This window comes from Suricata suricatta, chromosome 4 (genome assembly GCF_006229205.1).
Source record: "Suricata suricatta isolate VVHF042 chromosome 4, meerkat_22Aug2017_6uvM2_HiC, whole genome shotgun sequence".
In the NCBI taxonomy this organism is placed as follows: Eukaryota; Metazoa; Chordata; class Mammalia; order Carnivora; family Herpestidae; genus Suricata; species Suricata suricatta.
Window position 1 is genome coordinate 26,926,737 of NC_043703.1, and position 24,957 is coordinate 26,951,693.

Consider the following 24,957-nt stretch of genomic DNA (forward strand, 5'->3'; position numbering starts at 1 on the left):
AAAGGGTTTATCTCTTCCAGATGTATCTCTTCCAGAGATAAGAAATCTTTCTCAGAAGCTCCCCCTCACCCCACCACAGCTGACTTTGTTCATGTCTCAGACTAAGTCATTCACGGGGGAATGAAATTATTCTGAATTTCAATTAATTAGCTTAATTATCATCAACTTATTAAAATTCTCATCCTGGCACCGAAATTGAAGGCAGGCCTTCCCAAAGCAAGAGGCATTGGTGAGGCCCTAGACACAAATAGAATCTGTTATTCAGGAAGAATGCGAAGTGGATGCTGGAGGTTAAGACCTCAATAATGTGTGTCTCACGAATGAACATTGAAGGTAAATCCCACAATAGTTGAGGATCTCAAGGTTTAGTCTTCAGACCTGCAGCATTAGTATCGCTTGTGAGCAAGTTAGAAATGAAATGTTCTGCAGCCTTCTTCAGAATCCACTGAATCAGAATAGCTGGTGGTGGGCCCAGAAATCTGTGTTTTAAAAAAGTTTATCAGGTACAGGGCACCTGAGTGGCCCAGTTAAACATCTGACTCTTGGTTTGAGCTTAGATCATGATCCCACAGTTCATGGGTTCAAGCCCCATATCAGGCTCAGCCCTGCTGGTACAGAGCCTGCTTAGGATTCTCTTTCTCATTCCCTCTCTTTCTGCCCCTTCCCTGCTCTCTACCACTCTCAAAAATAAGTAAACTAAACTAAACTACACTAAAATAAAATAAAAAGTTTACCAGGTGATTGGAATACACAGCAAAGTTTGAAAACATGGTTCTAGAGTTAGAGAACATACTAGAAAGTTGAATGTCACCAAGGAAGGAGTTGAAAATATAAGCCAGGCTGTGGGGGAGAAATCAGGCCTGGGAAATTGGACAGACCAATTAAAACACAGGCCTGGTATCATGCCTAGCAAAGAGACATTTTGCAAGGAAGCCACTTACCATCATCTCAACCATATTACCTTCCTTATCCACCAGTACAATGCATCCTGGCTGCCAGAGCAAGACAACAGGTAAAAAGGTAACAAAGTACCCTGTAAAATCTGTATGAGGAGAGCCTCCTAAATGGAAGCAGTGGGAACAGTGTCCACGCATGAAAGACTTTAAGTTTAGAATTGAAATGGATAGTTCTGGACCATAAATATGGTAATAAAGACAGAAAATGCCTGGAAGACATGCTATTTTATAGATCCAGAATAACAATGAAAGATTCTCCGGACATTCCCAGAACGCTGATCAGAGAAAAACACTTGATACAGTTACAAACAGCCAGTAAATAAATCCATAGAGAAATATATTCTAAATGGCAAATAGTTTTGTGAAGCAGAATTGTGGGGAAGTGGACAGTTTTCTTGCATTTTCTTTTTTTGTGGGAGTAAACGTGGGAGCCATCTACCTGCCACAGATGTTCAAAGGAACACTCAAAGGTGGTTTTCAAATATGAAGTGTGGGAAATAACAGCACACAGTTACTGTCATGAATACTGTCCTAAGAAGTTCTTACGGAAGAAGAATCCAAGGGCTTCTGCTGCCTTGGCACATTACAACATCATGGCCGCGGAATCCAACAACATACGATGAGCTTTAGAACAGAGGGAAAGGGAAAGATAGTTCACAAGGGGACTGTTAATACTTCTGAGGTAAAAGAGAAAAACTGGCTAGGCTTTACACAGTAAGAATAATTATTTCCAACAAATGCCTTGGCTAGCCTCAACCTTATTCAAAATGTACAAATGCAGCACAAAACTGCATTTTACTTTTTTTTTTTTTTTGAAATAGGTGATGTGGATTAAGGAGAGCACTTTTTTTTTTTAGGTTTATTTATTTTGAGAGAGACAGAGAGAGAGCACAAGACATGGAGAGAGAGAGAGAGAGAGAGAGAGAGAGAGAGAGAGAATCCCAAGCAGGCTCCCCACTACCAGTGTAGAACCCAATGCAGGGCTCAAAACTCACAAACCATGAGATCGTGACTCAAGAAGATCAAAAGTCGAATGCTAAACCCACAGAGCCACCTGGGCGTGCCCAGATTGCATATGACTTTGTTGTCTTCTTTAGGTCTCGTCTTAAACAGTGTTCTCCAGTTGTGCTCTGCATCAGAACCCGCTGGAGGGCTTGACGGAAGCACAGCTTCTGATTCAGCAGGCCTGTTAAGTGGCCTGAGAATTTGTGTTCAGGACCACACATTGAAAACCACTTAAGTTCTAGGTGAGGTTTTTGAAGTTAAACTATTTTTTGGTATTTTCCACTTTTCCCCTGACAATGCCCCTACCTCCCTCGAGCCCCCTAAGAACTACAATCCCGAGATTATTGGCGGCAGAAGGCAGAGGCTACAACACGGAGCCTGGGCCCCTCTTGCTGAACACCAGTGTTCTTTCACTTCTGACCTGGAAAAGTATGGAAGAAATGCCACAGGTGTGACAATGCTTTGTTTCCCTGCAGAATGAGAGCTGCTTTAAAATTCAAGCTAGAATACAATTTAGAGCATATTAAAGGTTGTTTTGTGTTATGTTGTAAAAATAAATAAATAAATAAATAAATAAATAAATAAATAAAATTCAAGCTAGAATACAGATAATATTCTAGCAAGCAAATGAGAAAAGACAAGCCCCATCACTGAAAATGACTTTGTTGATAGTTTCAGAAAATAGTATTGTGACTAACAGAGAAGACTGGATATATCAAGTCCTGGAAACTAAACTGACCATAAAATACAAGATTTAGAACAAGCCATGAGACATAAGTTTATATTTTTAAAAGGATGCTCAATTTTACCAAGATGCTGAAGCTGAACTAAGCGACAAAATGGTGACCAGAATACAAGTTATAGTCATTTTTTTATGTTGTGACTCTGAAGTTTTATATTTGAAAAAAAAATAATAGTTCAAGAACTATGTGAGGATTAGAATTGCAGAGCAACGATTTTTAAATGTGTATACTTTTTTAAAGTTCTTTTTATTCCAAATAAAATATAGAATAAAAAATATAGAATTTTTTGAAAATTTAGAAAATTTGACCAATATTTTAAAATATTTACCCATAGTAAATATTTTTCTATATTTTAGTCTTTCTTCTAAGCATCACTTTTATATAATTTTGATACATAATTGATATGAGATTTGAAGTGCATTGTTTCCTAAATATTATTTTTTTAAATGAATGTTTTTCTATTATTATAAATAATTAGCATATTTAATATCTATATACATATTCACAGGGAGATGTATCACACTTTATTTAAATTTCTTTTATTGTCAAACATTTTGTTTCCCCTTTTTCCTTCTCTTCTAAATATTACTATAATGAGTACCTTTGTACATAAATTTTTCTGTATTTAATGTAATTTTCCTGTCTCAGGCTTGGAAATTTAAACAACCCTTTCTACATACTGTCAATTTATCTTCCAAAGAGGGCATAACATTTCTCTCTCCTACTGGCAATATACTATGTCCAGTATTGAGTACCCCAAAATTTTTTATCACTGTCAATTTGATAAGTAAAAAATTATATCTTATCATTTTACTTTGCATTTAACTGTTTTCTAATGAATTAAATAATTTTTTCATGCTTGTTAAAGAGATACATTTTCTCTTGTATACATTTCCCGCTGACATTTAATAGTTAACTTTCAATTCATATATTTATCCATAAAAAAATATGAGCATAGGATTTTGAGAATAAAATAAAACCTGAAAACATAAAACACTTTAGTTGGTGTTAGAGAACCAAGTGTTATATACAGAATAAGTCAGAGTTTTAAATTTTCATCTTTGAAGTTCGGATCAGTCCAGTGTTTGAGAAAAATAATTTCAAAGTAAAACAGTTGTCACATTAAGATAATTAAACGTCACTGCACTGAAATCTTTCTTAGCGTGAATTCAGCACATCAACAAGGTGGCAAGTTTAAAGACTGTCACCCTTAAAAGGAAGAAATACACTGGGCATTAAATGGTTAAGGTTCTTTCTGTACACAAGTGGAAAATTGTATATGTTCAGTGACAAAAATCCTAAATCACTGCTCCATCGTCTCCCAAACCCTTTCCCAGCCACGAGAACGAATACATCTACCAGTCCACACTTCATCAAACATTGCCTGGAAGAAAGCAAGCTTGTTGATCATAAGTTTTCAAATTTCCTCTGCCTGGGGCGAGGTGACTGGAGGGTGTCCAAAAGGCCAACACAACACCTGGATGTAAACTGCATCTGGAAACCTTTTTTCAAAATTCATCCTTTGGAGGAAATACTGGGTTTTGGTCAATGAGGCCATTGATCTCTGGGGCTATTGACAAAGGCCATAAATGCATGCCCATTATTCTTGTTCTGTCAACAGCCTTTGACATTTCTATTTGGCCCATCATAGATCAGTCACGAGGAAATATGTGACTTCCTTTCCCTTAAGTTCAGCAACTCAAAATGTCTCATAAATTGAATTTTTCAGAAGCTAGTCCTTTGCTATTCTTCCTCAAGAAGTGTGGCATAGTTAATGCTACACATACATGCCTATATTTCATGAGGGTTTTTTCCCCCTGTTTTTAATAAGATACCATGATGATGTTCTATATAAAATCCTGTTTGATTAATTTAGAAGAAATTCATGTGTTTTAGAAAAATGCAATTTTAAACACATCATGCACACAAAACTTTAATGTCCAGCTTCTGAAATCTATTTTATTTGCATCAATTTACTTGTATTAATGTAGATATTCTCCTAGAAAAGTGACAACAGCATTGGTAAGAAGAAAACAATTCATAAGAAATACAAAGCCCAAACCCCTCTAACATTAACTTTCTATGTTCAGTGTGGAAGTGTGTGTGTGTAGCTATCCTAACATTTCTGTCTCCTTGTCCTGAATGTCAGGTAGAGGGTATATAAATAATTTAAATGATAAACTCCCACTTTCTCATGTCTCCTTTGGTCACGCCTTCCGTCAGCTCTCTGTACACTGCTTATTGTCTCCAGGGAAATCTTAACAGCTTTGGTTTTCTAAAAGTGCACACAGTTCAAAAAGTAGTTCTCTACCAAGGGCAAAGGCACCAGGGCCATTTGGCAGGGTCTGGAGACAATTTTCAATTTTCGCAACTGGAAGTGCTACTGACATCTGGTGAGTGGAGGTCAGAGATATTGCTAAACACCCTACAGCGAGTGGGACAGTCCCCAAAACAATGCAGTGCCAGTCCCAAACGTCAATCGTGCCAAAGTTGAGAAACCTAGCGTTGGAGTGGTAGTGACAACTCCGTGCAAGGACAAAATAAGTGGGAAGAAAAATTGTCAGACAGTTGACCTCTCCTCTGCTACAGTCTAGAAAAGGGTCCATTGGGGCGGGAAGGGAGACAGAATGGAGGGAGGAAGCAAGGTGAACAGAGGTAGCCTTGGGATCCCAAAGAGAAAGGCAGTCACTCTGCCTTCATTCTGTGCCTCCCAGGTTGGGGATGGCTGTGTGTTCTGTGTAGGCAGATGGAACTATGAAGAAATGATGATTCCTGTCTGTGTGGACTGATGACTGAAGACTAGAAGACACAATGGATAGCTCAGCAAAGGCACCCGTACTTAGCACTTGTGGCTTGCTCCTGGAACACAGATACAGCCCTGGAGAAAAGGGATAGCCCACACTGACCAACCAGGGTGGGGAGATTGGACAATGGAATCAATCTGAATTTTTTTTTTGTTAACTGTAAAATTTGCATGTTATATACTGAGTCATGCTGTAAGTAGAAGTTCTATCCTGAAGCATTCAGACAGGTTGTAAATCTATTTACTTAAGTCTATCTCAACTAATTCAATTAAAAGAAAGCCTCTTTTTTTGTTTTATTGCATTGAATTAGAACAGGTTATTACTAACCTTTCAACACGATATTGGTGTTTGATTCTTAATCCCCACCCATTCTGACAACCAACAGTGTTTTAGAATTTTGCTCTGTGTTTATATATCAGGCCCAGAGACACAACTAAGGACAGTTGGGTAGGTTTAAAACTAGGACTAACTTAGTATAAACTAGCTGGTGGTTCAAACCTATTTCAAACGATGAATTGCTATAACCTTAAGGAGACTTTAGTTTTCTTAAAAAAAAATTATCTGGTGCAAGAGGGATAGTTTTGGGGCATTTGATATGGCTAGTCTTAAAAAAAAAAAAGGAAAGAAACACATGATTATGTAACAGCCTGTGACAGATACCTCTGTTAACTAAAGCCAGTGTTATCTTTCAAGGGGGTCACGGTTCTAATGATTTGAGTCCCCACCTAGAAACCCCGAAAATTCACCCAACTGGACACCATTATCAAAGGAAAAGGACACGTGTTGGCAGAGGACACACCACCATCTGCCGCCAGCCCCGGCATCAATCCAATGTCTGTGTGCTGACCCCGAGCCAGAGGAAGGCTTTGTTCCAATAGGACATCTACTACATTGTCCTCTCTGGTGTGAGTTGCTCTCCTCTCCCTTCCAGTGACCAATCTGCTTATTTGCTTTCTCCAGATCATTTGGTGTCCTTATCTCTCCTTGGAGACTAGATGTTACAAAGAGAACCTGGAAATTCTCTTCCTCAGGAAAAGCAGTTATTTATTAGGCAACCCTTAATATTCTATTCATCTGCCATAGAAAGCCTGGAGATAATGGGCATGGACACTCTACTTTCCTTCCAACAAACCTACATCTGGATTGGATGTCCATCCCTAGAGCATCACTGCTTAGAGAGAACTCTTCATTTATATTGATAATGCCTCCATTTACTTCTTGAGACTCTGGGACACATTATATGACAAGAATAAATAAACACATTACCCTGACATAAAGTCATGCCATGGAGTCCAGAAATAACAAGGTCAGTCAGAGCTCAAAGCTACATAAAAGCACTTCTAATGTACAAGTCAATCTCCTCTCCACTGATTGTCTTTTGTCTTCCTACACAATCTGGAATTACTGAAAATATGCCATTTTTCCTTCCTCTACTGGGTTATCTAGAAGTTGCTTTACTGTTTATTCTGGAACCTCATTCCTATTTTTGACATGTTGAAGGGAAAGAGATTAAAGTAATTCCAGATCTGCATAGAACTTTATCTAGCCTTATCCTTGACCTTTACTGAAATCTTCTAGCCAGTCGGAAATCACCATTATTTTATAAAAGTGGTATCATTGTAAAATGTTATTTTTAAGAGAGAAATTTGAGAAGGACTTATTTTAAGAAGAGAAATTTAGGAGGGCCTTAAATAGATGATCAGGAGAAATGCCATGGCATAAAGTAGGGGATGTGTTGAATGGAGGCTTTACAATTATCTCCATATTTATGAAAGTGCATTACATGGGGCACTTGGGTGGCTCAGTCGGTTAAGCGTCTGACTTCAGCTCAGGTCATGATCTCGTGGTTTGTGGGTTTGAGCCCCGTGCTCTGTGCTGACAGCTAGCTCAGAGCCTGGAGGCTGTCTTCAGATTCTGTGTCTCCCTCTCTCTTTGACCCTCGCCTGCTCTCGCTGTCTCTCTCTCTCTCTCTCTCTCTCTCTCTCTCTCTCTCAAAAACAAATAAAACATTAAAAAATGTAAAAAATATAAAATAAAAAAAAGAAAATGCATTACAATTAATATACTTATATTATCCTTCTATGAAGAAAACACTTGGGAGATGGGAGAAAACCAAGTTTATCAGTAAGGAAAAACAATACTAGTAGTAAAGACTATAGGCAGTTTGATGCCATGGAAGAGTGGAAAACAGACCCTTCTTGGGCATGTTTCATGATGACCCCCTTCTTGGTAGTTGACAATTTCCCAGGTTGTCACATAAGAAAGATCCCCTGAATGGAAATTTCCTCTTCACTATCCTTCAGGCTCCATCAGAGGTGGGCACTGGAGAGGGTACCCTTTTTGCACCTTCACAGCTTTTGTAGTCTGCCTCTTGCTGGTACTGGTTCAAGGGCAAACAAATGGTTTGGAGATTGAACAGACTTTTGAGTCTAGTAATCTAACTTCTTCAAAAATATAATGGGATTCCAGTTTATTTGCTTCTGGTCAGTTGTATGTGTTAATAGTCACAGAGAGAAGTCTTGTAGAGTCAGAGATTTAAGACCAAAGACACACAGGTCTTTTACTTATTGACTCTGGGTTCTGCCCATCCCTCCTCTCTCATGTTTCAGGCTGGCTCTCTTAAAGCCTTTTTGAAACAAAGAACTGGGGTAGGAGACAACATTCTTCTCTGATTTTTGCCACTGAGCTGGCTCCCCTTGTCTGGCAGAGAACGCTTAACTGCAGGTGCTTGGAAAAAACTCAGACCTATTTGCAGCCTTAACTTAGAACTGCTTCAGTCTGGGATACAGTACCAATTAGTTTTTTTTTTTCAATCCCATAAAGTGGGATTTATGTGCAACAGTTAGGAACCTAAACTTTGAATCCTGATTGCCTACTTCAATTAGTTCCTCACCTGTAAGATGTGCAACTGGCAAGTTACTCAATTTCTTTGGTTCTCATCTGTAAAATGGGTCCAAAACCGTTATGGACTTCATTGTCAGAGGCCTGATTTACTTAGAACATATAAAGCACTAGAATGATGCCTGGCACACTGTGGGGACTAGGTATATGTAGTTAGTATTACTTACTAATTTAAAATTGCTTGAAGTAGTTGACTCTTGGCCAACTTGTATTCCAGGATGGAGTCAGCTACCAGACCGATTACCTCACACCTCTGCTAAAGAAGCAAGCAGAAACAAATGCAAGATAATATACTGAATCTTTCCTACAATTTCCCCTAATGCTGCAGCCCTAGCACTCACTCTGCTTTCCAAGATGTCATAGTAATTGTTTCACCAAATGCGTTGCCACAGAATAACGAGAGTTATTTAGCATCTCCATTTTAGATTTTGTCATGGCTAACACTCTACTTTGAGGCATCAAGTCCTGCTTTCCTTAGGATTTACATCTGTCTGCTCATAACAGAGATCTTAAATACCTAAAGCACAAACATGCTAAATCTTCATTTCTTCTTGCATTCGAGTCTGGATTGAGGTAGTTTAGCGATGGCATGGTGATCCCATAGTCAGACCTGTAGCACCTGCTGCTTCCTGTTTTCCCTGCCACCACGGCTACAATGCTTCCTATCCCCACCGTTCAAGATGAATAGCCAGCCACCACACCCATCTCCCAGCAGCAAAAAGGAAGAAGATGGAGGCTATGTTCTGGAAGTTGAACATACATGTCCTGAGCTTGTCACAGGGCCACACCTAGCAAGGGAGATTGGAACGTGCAGTGTAGCCTCCAGTGACAGCATGTCAAACTCCAAATCAGGCTTTGTATTACCCCAGGAAAGAGCGAGAACAAACCCTGTGGAGACAGACAGAAGCCTCTGCCTCACTCACTGAAAAAAGAGTTGTTTCTCCAGTGTACATTGTCTGTTTAAAACAATGCATAGCATGTGACCTATTCATTTACTTTCTCTTTACTCCCTAATATAAGAAAATGTAAAACCAATGGGTACTTAGCATATTCATTAAGAAAGTAAAACCCCATAGCTTGTATCAAATGATAATTCTACCCTGGAATAGCTTATGGTTTTCCCTTAAGATATAATGGCATTTCCTAAAATTGGAATTAACTCGCATTTGTATTTATTTGAAAATAGGGACCAAACTACTTTCATGTTTATGTAACATATGGTTAGTCGGGGTTTTATTTACAGAAGTAAAACACCTATTTTAGCCCCTATATGTTCCCCTATTGCATAAAATTATATTTTTAGAAGGTTTAATGACCAAAACATATGGGTTGAAATGAAAGACAAGATATCCTACTATATATGAACCCTTAGAGTGAGTGTGAAAGACTGAACATCTTCCACTAATTTTTTACTTTTTCTCTTTCAGTTTATCATCATGAGGCAAAGAGATAATTGAATAAGCAAAAAAAACAATGTTTAGGGTTTTATAAATGCCACAAAACTTCAAATTTAAAAAAATGACAATGAGCTAAAGGAGAATAAGTGATAAATAAATGGCTTGTTTTCTTTCTTCATTAACCAACATTGCTGTCTCTGAGCCTAAGCTTTTTTCTTTTTTCTTTTTGGTTGGTTGGTTTTGTTTGGTTTTGTTTTGGGTGATGTTCAGCATTTTGTGTCCTGATAGGAATTTTAATGAATGTAAAACAAAAGCACTGGTACCAAGCCGAGCCCAGTGGATGAATCAGGTAGGCGTGTGTATTCACAGCACTGATTACTGACAATTTTCTTGTGCCATTGTGGTCCAAATGTCGGCCAATCAGACATGTTACTAGAGAGGCACATTTTTTTAAAAGATCCTGGACATTTAAAAGAATATGTGTATTGCACGGATGGAATTGAAATTTAAAGCCCGCTAAGCAATTCTGAAACATTCTGCAGAGTTCCTGCCTGAGAGAGCATCTGCTTTTGGACAGCAGCGTTTAGACACGCCACCGGGGACAAGACGCTTCTCTGCAGCCGGGAGCGATTGACCCCGTCCTTTTGCAGTCAGCCCCGCTCACTAATGGAGGAACAGCGACTTTCTTCTTCCCCTTCATCTGTACAGTACTAATGTGGGCACCGGGGGCCCAGAGTTTATCAGTGTAACACACTTTACAACAGCAACAAAAAGAATTCCTGTAAGTTCCCACAGGGTAGAAACGAGACATGATCCATGTGGACTGCTTGATATTTATGTCCTACTTAACCTTGTCCAGAAAGGATTCAAGGCAATTGACTTAAACTATTGATTTAACTTAAGGCCCCTACCCCCATCTTAAGGGGACCTGGAAACTTGAGTAACCTTTTCCAGGTCTCATTTTTGCAAAGTCTAAAACTGGGATAAAACCTCCTTAGCATCTGCTTTAAAATTCTTCAAAGGTTCATGGTGCCTGGGTGGCTCAGTCAGTTAAGTATTGGACTCTTGATTTCGGCTCAGGGCATGATCTCAGGGTTTGTGAGTTTGAGCCCTGCTTCAGGCTCAATACTGGCAGCACAGAGCCTTCCTGGGGTTCTGTCTCCCTCTCTCTCTGCCTCCACCTGCACCCCTTGCTCTCTATCTCTCTTTCAAAATAAATAAAAATAAAAATTCTTCAAAGGTTCTCTGGACTCCACTGTCAAGTTCTTTAACATGACATAGAAGCCCTTTGGGCCCTCACAAATTCTTGTCACCAAAGTTTCACATTTGCCCAGATGGCATGTGACTTAGCCAGACGCAATTTAATTAAACTACTTTAAAAAAACATTTTAATGGAAAGAAAGCAGATCCACAAGAAAATAAAGCTTAAATGATGACCAAATGTGTTACTTAAGGTATTGGCTAATTGTGCATTGTTTTGCTACTCTTTGTGTGTATAAAGTATTGGTGTCAATTCTTAGAACCATTAGTCCCTTTTAATTTATAATTCGTTTTGTCTTACATTGCCATACAGCAAAAATTTGGAATAGCATAAATGTCTGTCAAATGGTGGTTTGCTTAAATTAATTACAGTAGGTTATAATGTAGCACACATAATATGATCTAATTTTACAAAAAAAATCAGTAGTATGCAATATATAGAAATTATATAAAAGGATATGGAAAATTTTCCACAAGATATTAATAGCAGTTATCTTTGAATAGGTGGGATTATTGTATGCTTTATGTTTGCCCTACTGCTTTGTTTTCTGTAATAATCCATCGCTTTTTTTAATAAGAAAAAATTAAGTAAAAACCAATAATGAAAGAAGCTACCATTGAATGACTGTGAGCTTACTGTATTCTAGGTACTATGGCAATTTGTTTTAATTATTTTAATTATTAATAGCTGTGTAAAGCAGATGTTATAAATGCCATTTTATAAATGCAAAAATCAGAACTTAGAGATGCTAAGCTCAAGTTCAAGGCCATATTGCGTCTATTTCCAGAGGGGCTCTGCATGTAGACCAACCATATTCCTAAGGAGTCATTATGCTTCTTGCTACTGATGGATATTTAGGTTGTGCTTTCAAACATCAAAAACAGCACAGGGGAGAACAGCTGGCAATTAATTCAATGTTTTAAAAAGCAAAAGCAAAATTAAAATTAAAAAGCCATTTTACAAATCGGTAATCCTTGAAGCTAGGTGAGGGACCATTTCATAGTGTGCCAAAATGAACAACCTTTGGGAAAAAAAAAAAAAGGGACCAGAAACACTCATTTAAATGACAAAAGAATTTTAAGCAAACTATTACACTGACCAGCTTTTTAAAAAATGTATAACCAAATAACTCCAGAGACAAATTTTTAAGAGTCGTGTGGCTCCCATAGGCATGTACTTAGCACTCTAACCACTGGGACCAAATACTCTCCATACACAGCCAAAAATTATTTGAATCTTGACCTTGCCCATGCTCTGGAATTCTCTTTCAACTGTTTAGTAAGTCTTGTTGATTCTGCAGGGTTCTGACTCTCCTTTCCCAATAGGCTTCTATTTCCAATCTGAAGGTAAAGTCAATTTCACTGTTCTCCCATATCCAAAACACACAATAGCCAATATGGCAGGTCAAATAGCCAAGCCAATATGGCCTCGGCCCATCAAAATAGATCCAGCTATGCAGGAGTACCAGTGCACAGCAGCTAAGTACCTATTGCCAGAAAGATCGTGTTATACATATCTCTTCAATAGGTACCCATGCTCCTTGAGAACCAAGGCCATCTGATTTTTACTTTTATGTCATAGTGCATAGTGGCTATGGTGGAGCCAAATTAAGACAGCAAATGGAGCTCAAACATATCTACCTCTTTCTTTGATCTCAAATGCTCAGAAAATTCCTTACCTGTCACAGAATGTGACACAGAACAATAGTCTGGTTACATTCCTGATTTCCTGGAGTGTCAAAATGTCACATGCAGGGGTATGGAATTTTTTCATCATTACTGTTTGATATATACAGACATATGTGATAAAGGGGGTAGTGATGGGGGGCAGGAGCCAGACTTTACTAAAAGACTGTGGGGACCTTAAAGGAAAAAGCACCATATTAATTCCATCAGGCAGGGCCTGGCCTCTCAGCTTGGCCTACATGTGACAAGGCGCCATAGTTCCACGTACAAGTGAGGTGGCTCATGACCAATTCCCCATTAATATTTTTCAAAACAGGCCAGAATATCTATACACCAGATAGAAGAAAGGTGTTCTAAAAATAAAATTAGGCACCAGGACCTAAGCATTTCTCTGTGGGATTCACCCCTCCCTTCTAAAAGATACTGGTGTGAGAACAATAGTATCCTTCAGTCTGGGGAAAGAGAGTGTCACCCAAATTCAAAGTCAGATACATAAATATTCCAGGGGGGGGGGGAATCCCATTTCCCAAGACTGGATGGATAGGACCTCTTCATCACAGGGATGTTAAATTATATGTCCCTGCTGAAGACCCTAGTAAATTACTAGATCACTTTGCCTTTTCCAGCTTCTAGAGGCCACCCATGTGTCTTGGATGGTGGCCCCTTCTAAAGCCAGCAATCATGGGTCAAGCCCTTCTTACATTGTCTCAGTTTGATCTTCTCTTTTGCCTCCATTTTCCACTTCAGGACTCTTGTGATTATATTAGGACCATCTGGATAATCCAGAATAATCTCTTTAAAGTCACTTGATTAGCAACCTTAATTCAATCTGTAACCCAAATTCCTTTTTGCCATGCAACATAACATATTCTTAGGTTCTGGGGGATTAGATCATGGACATCTTGGTGGGGGATGGGGTGGCTATTATCCTTTCTACACACATGACAAAACACATTACTCCCCAAAAGGTAAAAACAATAACAGTATGGAGTAGAGATATGCGGATGGGCCATTTCCCATCATATGCTCAGAGTTCAAAGAAGAAAACTCCCAATTTAGGTGACTTTACAGAAAACAACATGCATTTAGTCTACAGCATACAGTCTACAGAGATTCATGATTATACAAGTTAAGTAACTAACTTCAAATGAGCTTTGCTTTACTAACTGTCTAATTTTATAAGTGGTTCCCTGAGAACCAAAAACTGGATTAGGATTTGCCAGTGAGCAAAATCATGAAAATGGGAAGCAGTTCCTTCGGTTCATTATAAGATCCTAACCAAGCCACCTTTCTACACTTGAATTTATAATTGCCCATTCTTTTTCTATCTCCCAAGAATGTTGCAAAGAGAAATTATAACAAATATGCTTGCTTCAAATTATAATAAAATATTGAAGTTAAGACTGAGAAAAAAGGCACAATTAAATGCTTTTATGGGGTTCAATTTTGCTTTTCTGTTTTAAAATACCCAGTTTTCTCATTTAGGTTTGAATCTGTTGCCTTAATTCAATCCAAACCAACAAGGTTGCCTCATCGTCAGCTTCAGGCAATCTCCTTTGAGAATACTTAACATGTAAAATATTTCTATATAAAACCAATGGTACTTAAAATAATTCCTGGTCAAAAGAATTTTGGATATTGCTTCTATTCATCTTTTCTCTACTATTGTCAATAAAATCTGTGTATTTGCTTAATGGATCTGTTTGAGACCCACTTGTGGTAGAAGTTAGAAATGTAAAGATAAAGGAGTCACAGCTCTTTCCCTCTGCTCTATGTCAAGAGGTGAAGGTTACCAGATGTGGTACATAAAGAAAGGCAGGGCAGGGAGGTTGACAGGTCATGCAATAAAGGTTGATCATGGACATGCAATGGAACATGATCATCTAGTCACAATGTAGGCAAACTGTGGGTCACCAGTGGCAGTGCAAAGGCTCAGAGGAAGGAGTGAGAGGCAGGCAGGAGAATGGGAGTTGGGGTCAGAGATGCCTCAGAGGCAAAATATCACTGGGGTCAAGAGCATGAGCTTTCTACTCAAGTAGACCCAGGTTGTTTGAAATCCTCTACCAAGTCACACTGCACATCTCAGTGTCCTTTTCTTTTAAAATAGGAACATTAATAATAATTCCTTATGGATTTATTGTACGGAACAATGATATAATGCATATATAGTGCTTAACACAGGTGTCTAGCACCAAGCAAATCTTCAGTGACAGTTGGGTTCTGTAACAATTGGCTGCCTTTACAAGACATTGTCAATATTGGAGGATTAGGAAGGAGTGGGAGAGGAAGAAGAGAAGGAAGGCAAACAGGGAAAACAGGGCAGGACAAGAGGAAGGGAGGGAGAGGTATTCTGGGGCATATGTCCCGGAAGAGAGAAAGCTCATGGAAAGCCACAGGGCTGTGTTTGCTGAGCAATGCTTCAGGCAGCAGGAGAAAATAAACAAGGGAGGAAAGAGAGTGTCAGCCTCATATGGAGACTTGAATTAATACTAAGAGGGAAACCAAGACTGCATCCACTTAAAGCTCAAAAACAAATTCAACCTCAAAATGCCAGGGGAGCAGTGGCATGGAGGATCCTCAACACACCCGGGAGCCCCAGGCAGATCCCAGGCAGTCATCAAAGGAAATCTGAGAGAAACTCATAGACCCAGGGTGTCTCCTAGAGCACAAGCTCCTCCACTGAGAGAGGGGCGGTCTGAGGGACGGCGAATGCTTACATATTTTGCCTGTATTGTGCCCTTTGGTTTGGGAATCACAGTGAGACTCACTTTGCAGGAGAAATCACAGGGAAATGGTAATAACAGTCCTAGGAAAATGAGACGTCACCTCAAGGAGCTCACAATAGAATGTGGAAACGATGAACACGCAAGCAAAAGCTATCTACTGTGTAGCCAACCATAAGATAAGCATATCCCAAGCGTTTGAGGGAAGAGCATGATCCATTCTGTCTGGGGGAGGCAGGAAAGGCTTGCAAGACTATCAAACTCTGGGGCACCTGGGTGGCTCACTCGGCGCAGCTACTGGCTCTTGACTTCGGCTCAGGTCATGATCTCGTGGTTCTTGAGATTGAGCCCCACATCAGGCTCTGCACTGATAGCACACAGACCACTTAAAAGTCTCTTTCTCTCCTCCCACTCTGCCCCTCCCCCTGCTCACACATTCTTACAAAATAAATAAACTTAAAAAAAAAAAAAAGAGTGTTAAACTCTGGAGCAGATTTTAGAGGATAAATTCACCAGGAGAGCAGAGGGAAGGGACATTCTGAGCAGTGGGACAGCATGCAAAGTCATGCAGATCTGAAAGTGGACGGCAACTTTTGGACACCACATGTAGTGGTTAAAACGTCAAGGGTACGTGCATCGATAATGAGGGCGAAGGAAAGCAATGGAGATGGGAATGAAAGATAAGCCTTGGCAGTTTTTTGATGTGTTTCCATGTGTCATGTGTATCAATAAATCAGTTTTTAGAAATTTATTGTTGAGTGTGTAACAGGTCACAGTAATTATGTGATTTTATATATATCTATACATTAATATACCATTTACAGAGTATTTCCTTCTTATTTAATTCTCATGGCAGAACAGGAAGATAGGTTTTGTCACCCTTGCTTTTGCAAACGAGGACAAAGTCTCAAAGGACATTAAGTTGTATGCCCAGGGTTGCTGCGCTCTGACTGAAACCAGCTGCCTCGCTATTCATTCATATTCAGCAAACATGTACTGAGTTCCTACTCTACTGCCAAATGCTCTGATAGATGCTGGGAATACAAAGAATGCTCCAATGAATACACAGAAAGAAGGGAGAAACTAGTACCTAAACAATGAATTAAAATATAATGAAGTGAAATTTACTATAAGGATGCACGTGAGACTGTTACTCAGAATATGCAATGAGGGGCATAGGGAGCGCTGCCCAGAACAGGTGCCACATAGACTGTGAGTAGGTGGGTAGGGGGTGGAGGAGAGAAAGGCTGTTCCAGGCATGGGAACTGCATGTGCAAAGCCACGCAAACATTAGGGAGGATTACATGAAACCAAACCAGGAGACATTCAGGGAGGATCATCTTGGGTTGCAGATGAAAGACATAGGAGCCAGACCAAAAACAGCCTTTGCAAATTGATGCTCAGGGGTGTGAATTTTCATGCTGTAAATGGCTAGGATCCACTGGAGGATTTTAATTGTGTGAGCGACAAGATCAGATTTGTTATTCAGAAAGCACACTCTGGCAGCAGTTCAGTGGGTGGAATGGAAAGTGGTTACCCTGGAGACGAGCAGACCCATTAGGAAGCTATGACAATAATCCAGGAGAGAGAAAATGAGGATAGGAGTTGGAGGAAGGAGCAGATTCAAAGACATTTTGGAAGTAGAACTGATGGTCAGGAGAGATTCGCTGGATACAAACACTGAGTAAAAGGAAGAATCAAGAATGATGGCCAAATTTCTGGCTTGGACATCTAGGTGAATAGTAAATCATTAATCAAGATATGAAATACTAAAGGAGTAGCAGATTTGCAGGAGAATATATGAGTACATAAGGGAGGAGCTGAATTTGAGGTGCCTCTGGGACTCCCAGGTGAATATATCATATGTGGTTAATATATTTAGAATTCAGAAGAGAGATTATATCTAAAGATTTAAGAGTAATTGTGAAATAGTTTATTGTTGAAGTTTTGACAGTCTCCAAAACTACAAGTTCTGGGTACCACTGCTTCTACCCAATTCATTTGCACCATCTCTGAAGGAGGTACTAGCTCAAGCTTTGTTCCAAAGTACAAATTAGCATAGCAGCTCAGTAAACAATGTCTCTGAGCTTCTGGAAAGAAAGATGTTCAGTCACCATAAGGCTCAGAATTAATGAAAAGTCACAGAAATAATAGCTCTATTCTCCAGTTGCTTTTGAACCTCAAATCACTCTTTGGCAACAAGGTAAGAATTTACAGAAACTGCTGAAAAGACCTTCTGGTAAATAGAGCAGCAAAAAGAGTTTGTTTGTAATATTTGTTCTAAACAATATATGTGGTTAAATTTTGAAATTGCTAGTTCACATTCCTGACCTGAATTCCTTTGCTAATTGGAAAGTCAATTTTGATTTTGATTGTTGGGTATAATGTCTTTAGAAAAATCTCATGTGAAGTTATTCCTTCTTATTATGTTTTTCTTAACCAGATAAAATTATAAGAAATGATATGTGCTATGTAATGGATGCCTATGCTTTAATGAGAAAACAGTTCCTGGAGGGAAAATATTTTTGCTCAGTTGTGGGCAAACACCAGCAACATCAATTAAAAACCCAATGAAAAGAGTTATTTCTTTCAGGTTGGATAGAAATGACCATAATGTTAGGCCAGAGCATTATTGTTATTAATGCTTGGAAAAACACTAAAAATCAATAAAAGTCAATTCTTCTCCAAATTGTAATAGATATGAAACAATCTATCCATTACCTTTCCCTTCCCATCCCCCATACTTCCTAGATTGGGTCACAGTGGGAAGAGGAGGGGACTGATTTGTCACAGCATACGTTTTGTCATTAGCATGGATATCGAACTTCTCTGTGGTGTTTGAGAGGAAGGAAGGAAACTAAACAGGGGCTTGGCATATTTAATCTTCTCAAAGCATTCACAGTAAATTTGTTCTGTCAACACACAGAGCTAATAAATTTAAGACCATTAAAACAATAATAGCAAAACTATTCAGGAGTAATTATGACATGATAAATGTTTCATAAGTATTTGATAGTATTATTACTAATTAGATAGGTCTCCATTTTTTTACCTGAGGAACCTCATACTCAGGGAGGTTAAATATTTATCCAAAGTGACATAGCTAGCCAGGGAAGGGCTCTGATTTGGAACCCAGGTTTGCTGGCCTCCAGAGCTTATGCCTTTTCCATTATTCTACACTGCCACTTAGTGACAAGTACATTTAGTCCCTTTTGAAAACAGTATTCCCTTATTGTCTGTTCTCATGGAGATATTACTGAAATTGGTAGATGAAAAAACTTGACTTCTAGCCCTCAAGGGCTGAGTTCAAATAATCTTTCCACTTACCTGTGCCCTAGTCTTCTCATTTGGAAATGAGGGATGTCATTACTGCCCTTCTTTGCCAACATACTATGCAGGATAGTATAATATATTACAGCGTCTATAATACAGCATTCATATATATGATCTCATTTGGTTTCAAAATAGAGCTCATGGAAAACATGTTGAATTTCCAGTTTCACAAACTTGGAGACATTAAGTGAATGTAATTCTTTGAGTCTCAGTTTTTTCGCTTATAAAACTAGAGGTGAATTAATATTCTCTCTGGGTCTTTTAACAATCTTATAAAATGGTGTTGCATAGGGATTATTCCTAAATTTAGATGTCGAAAAAGCTTAGAGAAGATCAATGATCTCCCCTAAGAATGTCCAACAAATATATTATGAAATCCTAGGACCTGGCTTTTTGACTCTTAATGTAAGTCCCGTTCTACTCTATTGAGCTACATATTTATTCTGATGGGCAAAGAAACCATAACGATGCTTGATATGAGTGATAATTTGACTCATCAGATGGTTGTTTTTGCTTTTAGGTAGATTGATAAACTCGAAAGAAATTAGCACCTATAATTGCTAAACTGAGATCTGAGTGACACTGGTGACCTGCCAAAAGAAACAGTTGGCACCAGCCTTTGTGAGTTGCTCTTCATCAGCGAGTCCACTTTAAAACACTAAAGTCCACCCTGCCTGTACCTGAATTGCCCTCTTGAAACAAGTAACTAGTGTCATCTTTCTCTTGAATTGGCTGGCACTGCTGTGATATCAGTTATCACACGATATTCCAAAAGGCAATTGTGATCTCTGGCATCGAGACGTTGGCAACCCATTTGGAGAAAATGAAGTTTGATGTTAAGCACCTGGCAGTTTTTATTGGAGCTGGAATGAACAGAAAGGTCCTTAAGTCACCTGGAATACCACTGAGTACTCTGTAATGCTACTCGATACTGAAACTGGATGAGAAGTCCCAAAACCTCAGATTTCACAAAAGCAGAGTTTCAAGTATCAAAGCTGGCAGGACTTTGGGAATCGTCCAAATTAACCACTATATTTTATAAATGAGAAAATCTGTCACCATTTGTCTGGGCAAAGAAAAAAAGGATTGGAGCTAGAGTCTTCACTGGCTAATTTTTTCTGGGAACCATAGAAGTTAAACGGATGCTGGACAGACACCAACTATACGAGAGACATCATGCATTTTCTAAATATGTTGATGTTCCTCCATATAAATCCAGACTATTTTGGTATTGCTTCATAAGCAAGTATTCCAACTTAGAAATGTTGAAAACCATTAGGAGGTAACAGCATGTAGCAGCTCCTTCTTTCCTTTCTTCCTCTCACTGTATCCTCATCAGTTGCTTCTCTGATACAATCTTCACACTGTTATAATTGACTATGACCTTCCAAAAAAAGTCAACAAGGCAACTCGCAGCTGACCTGCTATAGTCTGTGTATAATTCACATGCTGAAATCCTACTCCCCAATGTGATGATATCGGGAGGTGGGGTACTGGGGGGGGGTAAGAATGAAGTCCTGATGAATGGAATTAATGTCCTAACAGAAGAGAACCCAGAGAGCTCTCCCCCTGTCTGTCATGTGAGCACACAGAGAGAAAACGGCCATTTATGAGCAAGGACGTGTGGGCTCTCACCAGACATTAAGTCTGCTGGTGTCTTGATTTTGGACTTGTCAGCCTCCAAAACTGTGAGACATAAATTTCTTCTGTGTAAGCTACCTGCTCCATGGAATTTGTTACAGCAACCTGAGTGGACTAAGACACTACCCAGATTTTTCAAATAGTATTTTCTCCCCTCTCTCCACCCTGACAATACATGATTGTCAGTTGCCCTGTGTCACTATCACCAGGCTGCTTTAAAATAATGGCAAGAATGCAAGGGCTTTTGGAGCAACTAATATGCTCTATTGGATCTGTTTCAAAGAGAGAATAGCAATTATCTTAGAGGACAAAATGGCACCATCATTGAAGTTTTGCAGTGGAGGCTTTTCTCTAGGCTTTTCTATCTCCAGCTCAGAAGCCTTCTCTGCCCAGCTCTACTTAATCACTCTGGATGTACACTGCTCCCTCAGCGGTCTTCTACTCACAGCTCCAGCTGGATGAAAGATGACGGGAAGAGACATTGCTGGTCTGGGAGTGACTCTTGCAGAGTGAAGAAAAAGAAAGTGGTTCTGATAGTACTACCTAAGAAAGACCTAAAGCTGTTTGGTGTGGCTAGAAGAATATGACTTTCCTGAGTGACCTGTTGAACCAGTCTAATTACTCTGTGGTCTCTCTATATATAGCGAGAACATAATTCTTTTCCCAGTTCCAGGACACGCTGATGGGACCATCTAACTCTCTATCCCTCCTTCCACCCTTCAAACAGCAAGATATTATTTTTGTGTGTCTTTCCTTTTATAAGGCTGCCCTTGATGTTCAGCATAACCTGAGCCCACCTGGATAAAGGCAGGGTTTAGGAGAAGGCACTCAGAGAACCAGTACCCTGAGGCCAGAGCTTCCGGGGCAGGGCCAGGCTGCAAAGCTTAATAAGGAAAGAGTCATCCAAGATAAATAATTTAAGACACAGAATTCACAGTGGCCTGAATAGAAAGTGAAAATGCAAGCATGCTTCTTCTCATGGACAGTATAAAACACTGACATGAAAAGTCCTGTTTTCTGATTAATGAATTAAAGAAATATCATAAATGGGACATAGATGCAAATGACCACATCACTCATTTGTGCATGATGAATAAGTCACCTGTTTTATGATCGAGACATTCTCTAATGTGAAAATAAAGTACTGAAAATTGTTAGGGATTGTTCTTTCTAGAGAAAGATGATGTTACTAAGCCACCAAGAGTGCTCAATGTTTTCAGCTGTGAGCAAAGATTTGCAACATAACAAATGAGAACTATTTGTAAGTGCTGACCTATATTTAAGGATCAGAGAACATCCCATGGGAGATTTAGCTTCACGGGTAGGGGTTTTCAACCCTCATCCTCATCACAGGAATCTCCATACCATTACACATGGGAAGGAATACACAACTTCGATGAAACTCAAAAATAAGTGGGGTTTGATGCTTCTTCCCTCATCCCCCCCAAAAAAAGCCAGTTTGGCCATGTTGATTCTTCAAAAAAAGAATTGCAAATGTGTAAGAGATAAAATAAGATATTGAAATAACATACACACACAACTTATTGTATCAAGACACGCAAAGAAACAGGAAACATTATGACTAATCTTTAAACTAAATATTTTCAAAAATATTCTCAATATATCTAGATTGCCATTCTCTGGATAATAAACTGAACAAATACGTGGTATGACATAAGCAGAAGTGAAATGCATTGTATTAATAAAATTTTACCTGGGGGGCCAGAGTAAGCTGATTTGTCTGTGAGGAAGTATCTCATCTCAGACTCATCTTCCATAAAGGACAACTACAAAATCTGTTTGAAAAGAAAACAACAGAGAAAACAACAACCACAACACAAAACATTACAGAAGGAAACCAATGCAGCCAGAACTTGAAGATTCCACACCCTGAATTCTTGAAGATTGAGCCTTGACTACAGAGAGAAGGGAAATACTTTGAGGTGAGCCACATAAGCCTTGGGGAGTAGGCTGGGTATTGGCACAGAGCATGAAGCAAAACAGAAAACAGGGCATAGTGCTCTCACTGCACTGTAGAGATAAAAATCAAAGTTTTCATTGAGGAAATCAGAAAATCTTTGGAAATGAGTGGCATGTGTAATGTAGGAAGAGTAGTGCTTAAAGATGAAATTCTAAAGCTTTAAATACATTCACTAGAAGAGGGAGAGAAAAGCTAAAAATCACACATGTTACAATAAAAGGAGACCATGAACAACTTTATATTAAATAACTTCATACATTAGATAAAATTCTTGAAAAAGCACTATTTATCAAAATTGATACAAATAAATAAAAAATCTGAATGATGCTATTACCAATGAAAGAGATTGATTTCAAAATCAAAAACTTTCCCACAAAGAAAACTTTGGGCCCAGATGCTTCAAAAGAGAATTATTCTAAATACTTAAGGAAAAAATTGCACAGGCTTTTTAGAAGGAGTATATTTCCCAGCTTATATATAAGACCATTGTAATCCTGACAGCAACACCTGACAAAGACATAAAAAAAGGAAAATTACAGATCTTTCTGGTGAATAGAGACAGAAACATATTAAAGAGTATCAAATTAAACCAAACAATATGGGAAAACATAATATATTTGCACAAAATTGGAAATAACCATGAGTATGAAGTTGATTTACCATTCAACAATCAATCATTGTCATCCACTACACTAAAAGAAATAAGAAAGGAAGCATGTAGCCCTTTTAATAAATTGAAATAAAGAAATAAAAACATTTACAACCATTCATGGCTGAGGCAAAACAAAACAAATTTGACTCTTAGGAAAACAGAAGCAAGAGGAAATGTCCTTATATGATAAAGTATCTTCAAAGAAAACTTATGAAAAATATTATGCTTGATGAAACGCTGAAAATTTTCTTTCTGAGATAGTTATCTCAAAAGATAAGGAGAGCCCCATTGCCATTTCCATTTAAGATTACTTGGGAGTCCTGCCAATGCAATAAGGCAAGAAAAATAAATAAAATATATATGCACTGAAGACAAGACATGAGAATATACATAGAAAATCCAAAAGATAAACATTTAGAATCAATAAGTGATTTTATAAAAGTCAGTACATACATACAAATTAAAAATGATATGTTATTTACAATAATGTTAAAAAATTGAATATATAGGATTATATCTAACAATAGTGTGTAAGAGGAAAAACTGAGACTTGACTTCAGAGAGAACATTACTGAAAAACATTTAAAAAGATCTAGATCAATGTCATATATACTATGTCCATGAATTAGACAATAGTGTAAGAAAAGTCATTTCTCAGTTTAGTCTCTGGCACTCCGAATCAAAATCTCAACAGGTAGTTTTGTGGAGTTTGAGAAGTTGATTTAAATCAATGTGGAAATGTTAAAGACCAAGAATAGTCATGATGACCTTGAAGAAGAAAAGTTAAGTTGGGAGACCTACAACATCTAATAACAAAATTAAAAATTTATTTACAGCTATTATAATTAAATTTATTATTGATTAAAGGATAGACAATACATTTATTGAACAAAACATCCAGAAATAGTTCAAAAACAAACCCATTTATACAAATACTTCATTGATGAGTAAGGTGTTGTCAAATGATAGTTTCTTTTGCTTTTCTTCTGCCAAATAAGTGATACTGTGTGAAATGGAAAAAGAATAAAAATAAACCTTGAATCCCACCTCATTATCTTATATCATAAATAAAAATGAAATCCAGATGGAATAGATTTCAATAGAAAAGTAAAGCAATATGTTTTCTGGAAAATAATGTAAGAGAAAATATCCATGAGCTTAGAATAGGCAAAGACCTTTTAAACAGAACACAAAAATGCTACCCATAAAAAAACGATAGGTAGGTTGGACTTTATAATTTACTAAATGAACCACTGATGATAGCCCTTCCCATGTTTTTGAAGAAGCTAGAATATCCAACTTTTAAAAATCATCACATTTGAAAAATTTAAGAGACCAACATATGGGTAAATTAACCATATCTAATTAGCAAAAATCCTGTGTTCTAAAAAAAATCAAAACATGAACCATTTCAACAACATGTGTTCCCTCAATAGAGATGCAAGAGATAACTATTGGGTTGTAAGTCTGTTAATACTGAATCACATGATGCAGCAGCAGGCAAAGAGTTAAGTGTGATCCACAAAAAGCATTTTAAAATTCAAAGGTGGTTTGAAAGGGTAAAGTTAATCAAAATGTCTGTGAACACCTGGCTTCATTCTTTTTTAGTTAGGCTTTTCTGAAGCACAGTTTTGACAGCATCATAAAAGTGGAACCAAGTAAACACTGAAAGACCGTCAGCAAGAAAGCAAGGGAGTGTATGAAACATGCACAGAGGCTCCATCTCAGAGAACTAAGGCTGGAAGGATGTATTCAGGATTTATAAGAGAAGTTTGACTAAGAGCTCTATCTCATATCATGATCTACAGCTAATAGATTATGTTGTTAAAACTACAGGGGGGAAGACCTAATTCCAAGAATAAGAGTAGAATAAGA